Genomic DNA, 6,000 nt, shown 5'->3' on the forward strand with positions numbered 1-6,000 from the left:
AGTTCCAATAGTGACACAAGAAATGAGGTCAGGTTTTTAGAAGCCAGAATCTTGAAGGGTCTTGAAAACCCAAAGTTGGCCAGGCGCAATGGCTCATACTTGTTATCCTAACACTTTGGGAGGCCGAGGGGAGTGGATCACTTGAGATCAAGAGTTCAAAACCAGCGTGGCCAACATGGTGGATTCTTCTCTCTACTAAAAATACAAAGCAATTAGCTGGGCATGGTGGCAGGCACCTGTAATCCCAGCTACTTGGGAGGCTGAGCCAGGGAAACTGCTTGAACCCAGGAGGTGGAAGTTGTAGTGAGCCGAGATCGTGCCACTGCACTTCAGCTTGGGAGACAGAGAAAGACTCCGTCTCAAAAAAAAAAAAAAAAAGAAAAAGAAAAAGAAAAAAGAAAAGAAAAGAAAAAGAAAAAAGAAAAGCCAAAGTTAAGAGTTAGAATGTATCCTCACAGCTTTGCAGAACCATGAACGTTTTAAAGTTTGAGAGTGGTATTAACCCATCAGCACTGTATAAATGTCAGTGTGGGGCTGGGAATGGTGGCTCACACCTGTAATCCCAGCATTCTGGGAGGCAGAGCCCAGCCTACACAACATATTGAGACCCTATCTCTACTAAAAAGAAAAAGAAAAACTTAGCCAGATGTGGTGGTGCACGCCTGTGGTTCCAGCTACTCAAGAGACTGAGGTGGGAAGATGTCTTGAGCCCAAGAGGTTGAGAATGCAGTGAGTCATAATTGCACTACTGCACTCCAGCCTGGGCAACAGAGCCAGACTTTATCCTGCCCCCACTCCCCAGTAAATCTGGCCATGTGGAATCTGGATTAGAAAATTACAAAATAGTCCAGGCGCAGTGGCTCATGCCTGTAATCCCAGCACTTTGGGAGGCTGACGGGATCACTTGAGCTCAGGAGTTCGAGACCAGCCTGGGAAACATGGCAAGACCTCATCTCTACAGAAAATAGAAAAATTAGCTGGGTGTGGTAGTGTGTGCCTGTGGTTCCAGCTACTTGGAGGGCTGAGGCAGGAGGATCACTCGAACCTGCATGGTCAAGGCTGCAGTGAGCCACGTTCATGCCACTGCACTCCAGCCTGGGTGACGAAGTGAGAACTTGTCTCAAAAAGAAATAAATAAATAATATGTAAGATCACCATGGAAGAGGCTTTTGCAGTAATTCAGGGAGGAGATGGTAGTGCCCTCTACTAAGATGGTGGCAATGGAAATGAAGAAAAGTGGACAGATTTGAGAGAGTTTTAAAATTTGGAATCATCTGCACTTAGAAATAAGGATAAGGGAAGTGAGAGCAAGGAGTTAATAAAATGGCACTTAGATTTCTAATCTGTGCAACTGAATGGATGGGGCAGTTATTCACAGTAGGAGAGAAGGTTTAGGAGAAAAATAATAAACTTGTTTATGGACACTGAGTTTGAGATGATTGTGGGATATCAACATGCAGATGTCCAGTTAGTTGCTGGATATGTGGATTGGAAGCTCAGGAGAGAGTTTGTAGCTGGAAACGTACATTTGGGAGCCATCAGCATAAAAATGGTAGCTGAAATCTTGAAGTGGATGAGGTCACTCTGGTACAGTTCAGTGTTCAAAGAGAAGACTCTTGGCAGCAATAGCCTAGGAAGTATGAACATTTAAGGATGACCAAAGACCAGGAGCCATCAAAGGTGACCAGAAGAATACACTGAAGGGCAGAGGATTAGGAGCCTAGTCTAAACGGATGTTGGAAAGAAATATTCGAAGATGAATTTGGGAATTATAATACTTAGGATAGAAAGTGAACAGAGCTCCTCAATATCCATAGTGAGGGGAATGAGAGGGAGAAAAGGGTTAAGAATGACTCCCAAGTTTCTCGTTTGAGTGACCAGTTGGTGAATCAGAAGGAGGAAGTCAGGTTCTAAGATAATTGTTTGAGTTGCTCATGGGATATCAAGGAAAAGACCTACAGGCAGTCTGAGCTCAAGAGAGCATCTAGATAGTGGGCTAGCCTGGGAAGTGTCAACACAAAGGTGCTATTTAATATCAGGGGAGATGAGATGGCCCTGGAGGGGCTGTTAGTTGAGCCCCATTAATATTCTCATTGAAGGAATAGGCAGAGGAAGAACCTAGCAAAGGAGACCTTACAGTGAGAGCAGGGAGAGCTAAGTTTGTCCTCCAGAAGAAAGCCTCCTTACCCACAGTTCACGTAGGAGGGATATTGGTCCTTGTATGTTTTTCAACCATCAATTTCCTCAGCTACTTTGAGCCTTAAGAGGTCCAATTACATAATGATTCCATGTGCCTTCTAAATATATCCCATAGCTTATCACAGGTCCTAGGACCCATAAGGAGTTCTTTATAGTTTCCTAACTTGCCTTGAATAAAGGACTTTCATGGGTTAAAAAAAAAGTGGACCACTTAATTCAGCAATGGCTTGAATTTACTTCCATATTTGGAAATACTTCAGTCATTAGGGTTGAGCAGAAACACACAGCATCCTTCAAACACTGTTCTTTCTTCACATGGCATTGTGAATGGCTCAGCAAGTGGGCCCATCATTTTCTTGCTAATTAATTTAGGTCTAATTGGTTTCAGCCCACACAACAGTGCAGGTTGTAAGAGAGGGCAATAGCAGTCATATTCCACTAAAAGTACCTGCCAGCATCAAAGCCTCTACCATTAAGCAATTCACTACAGAGGGAAGAGCTCTTAAGAGCTAAACAAAGTGAATTAATCCCTCCCCCCCCCCCGCCCAATTAACTTTGGAAAAAATCTCAAAGTGCTCAGAACCCTGTCAAAGCATCAGGAAACATTTCATCTTACTACCACCGTTCTAGCATAACACAGTCTTGCAAGGAGTTACCAAACATTTACCAGCCTGCATGCTGTGTATTGTTTAGAAGGATTTCAAGTTCTCCAGATGACTGTTATCTCCACAGGAGCCACAACCAGGACTAGGTGTAATTATTATTTTATCCCCAGAAGCTAATACAATGCAGATAGATGATATTCAATTAACATTTGTTACAAGAATTAAAAAATGAGGAGAAAGAAGAAGGAAGGTAGGAAGAAGAAAGGAATAGAGAAAAGGAGGAATTGATTTGTGGTGTTAACACCAATTCAAAAACTCACAATAAAAGAGCATTTCATTTAAAGCCAATGAGATAGTCCTGTCACCTCTGAGCTGTGTGGCAGTGAACAAGTCATTTAACCTCCTAAATCACAGTTTCTTCTTTCATTTAATAGCAATGCTGTCTGCAGTACATACTTTAAAGAGTTATAATGAAGCAAAATAGAGTTAATGAATTTGAAAGCACTTTGTAAACAGTAAAAGGTAGCTGTTGTTGCTATTAAGACTGGGAATCTGGCTGGGTGCAGTGGCTCACGCCTGTAATCCCAGCACTTTGGGAGGCCGAAGTGGGAGGATCGCTTGAGGTCAGGAGTTCGAGACCAGCCTGGTCAACATGGTAAAACCCCATCTCTACTAAAAATACAAAAAATTAGCCAGGTGTGCTGGCAGGCACCTGTAATTCCAGCTACTTGGGAGGCTGAGGCATGAGAATCACTTGAAACCAGGAGGCAGAGGTTGCAGTGAGCTGAGATCGCACCACTGCACTCCAACCTGGGTGATACAGTGAAACTCAGTCTCAAACAAACAAACAAACAAACAAAAAAGACTGGGAATCAAACTTTAAATTGTACTTTAGTGTGCCTATAGTTAGATCATGGTTTTGTGACATATAATGATATTTTAGTCTGACAAAAATTTCAAGACAATTATCATGGGTTTATGTCCCAAGTGGACAAAGAAAAATGCAACTCAGTCATTATCCTTAAGGAGCACACAGCTTAGTGGAGGAGACCATCACAAAATTAGAAATTATAATACCAGCAGTATTAACAAGTAATGGAAAACCATATAAATGAGTGGCGGGAAGTCACAAAGGAGGAACAGTTACTCTGCTGAACAAGTCACAGACTTGAGAGGGCAGCAATATTTGAACTGAGCCATAAAGGATAATAGACATTTGCCAGATGAAAACAGAAAAGGCTTTGGGTGCTAAAAAGTTTTGCATAAGTAATACTAAATAATAATTTAAATATAACTGCACATACTTTTTTCAACTTTCTTTTTACATTCAATGTTATTTTTTTAAATGTACCCATCTAGTTATATGATGGGTTCACAAGTGTCTATGTGTTTTCTAGTTGTTTCCTGTTTGAAATGGGCCATAATTTAAATTATTTTATTTACGGAAACAAAGAAAGATGCCTGGCTACCACAAAGGATCTGAGGTAGTGGGAGGTGGATTTTGGTAGGTCTGAACCAGATCGAGACAGATGTTACATGTTGGCATGAGGAATTTGTATTTCATTGTTTGAACAAAAGAGATTAACATTTAATTATTAAATAGGATCGAAATGATTTTTGTTGTCACTGTTCTTGTCAGAAAGCTAAGTCAAGTAGTAGCACAGAATGAATAAATTCACTGCAACCAGTAGAGACTTGAACCATTCTTACCCTTTGCTTGCTGTTTCCATGAACAAGAGTAAACCAGACAAGGAAAATTTCATGCGTGTCCATGTGAAGAGACCACCAAACAGGCTTTGTGCGAGCAACATGGCTGTTTATTTCACCTGGGTGCAGGCGGGCTGAGTCCAAAAAGAGAGTCAGGGAAGGGAGATAGGGGTGGGGCCGTTTTATAGGATTTGGGAAGGTAATGGAAAATTACAGTCAAAGGAGGTTGTTCTCTGGTGGGCAGGGGTGGATCTCACAAAGTACATTCTCAAGGGTGGGGAGAAATACAAAGAACCTTCTTAAGGGTGGGGGAGACTACAAAGTACATTGATCAGTTAGGGTGGGGCAGGAACAAATCACAATGGTGGAATGTCATTGGTTAAGGCTGTTTTTACTTCTTTTGTGGATCTTCAGTTACTTTAGGCCATCTGGATGTATACGTGCAAGTCACAGGGGATGTGATGGCCTGGCCTGGGCTCAGAGGCCTGACAGAAAGATCATCAGAATCTGGGAGACCAAGCATGCTTAAGCCGGTGTCGGTGCTTTCAAGGCCAGTGTACAAACTGCCAGCCAACATGGTCAAAAAGCCTCTGCCTCATATCAACGTGGGAGGAGGAGAGAACCAAGCCAGGCATACAGAAATATTTTTGTATTAACTTTTGTTTTCCCCAGCTTTACCAACAAGTCATCTTTGCACCACCTTGTACCACATGAGGTCCCAGCCTCAGCCCCAGGATTGAAGGCCAATTGTGTGTTGCTGTGACAGCAAGTATTTAAAAGGAAAATAAAGAAGCGACAAGCTGCGACATGCTATCATTAAGCAATCATAATTTCCTCCCCATATTACGACAATAGATGTTACTCTGTCATCTGGAAGGCAGGCCACGTATAGAAACACCATGTCACAAAGCTTTTCAGACAAAGACGGAGTGGGGGTGAGTTCGTTGGGTGCAGAATAGAATATTTTGATGGGTTGCATCCAACCCATTTCCCACCCCTCAACTCCTACATGCTCTGATAAAAGTCAGATCTATAAAGAACTTCAAAGGCTCCCCAGTCTGACAAACAGTAATAAAACAAGAAATCAAAAAAAAAAAATCTGCCAAAGTGCATGGAGGAAGCGGAGCTGACAAATGCTATGATGGTTCTGTTTTAGTAATCAGCAGACTAACCGCAGGGCACTTCCTCCTAGCGGGAAGCCGAGTCTGGGCTGTCAACTGTGAAGGAGTACAGAAAGGTCAGGCAGCAAAGGGATTCTAAAGGCCTGGAATAAGCGATTGCACATTCTTCCTGGTGATTTTTCTTCTAGTCTACATCCCACCCCAAGCCCACAGCCTGCTTCAGCCCAACTGCAATCTCAACTACTCCCTCACCTCCTTCTTCCAAAGAGAAAGATGTGAAAAAGCAAAATCAGTCAGTCTGACCTCACCTTCCCTTCCTCCATTTAATGGAGGGTTGGGGGTTGGGGAGATCATGCAACAAGGAAATA

This window comes from Pongo pygmaeus, chromosome 9, assembly GCF_028885625.2.
Source record: "Pongo pygmaeus isolate AG05252 chromosome 9, NHGRI_mPonPyg2-v2.0_pri, whole genome shotgun sequence".
Taxonomy (NCBI): Eukaryota; Metazoa; Chordata; class Mammalia; order Primates; family Hominidae; genus Pongo; species Pongo pygmaeus.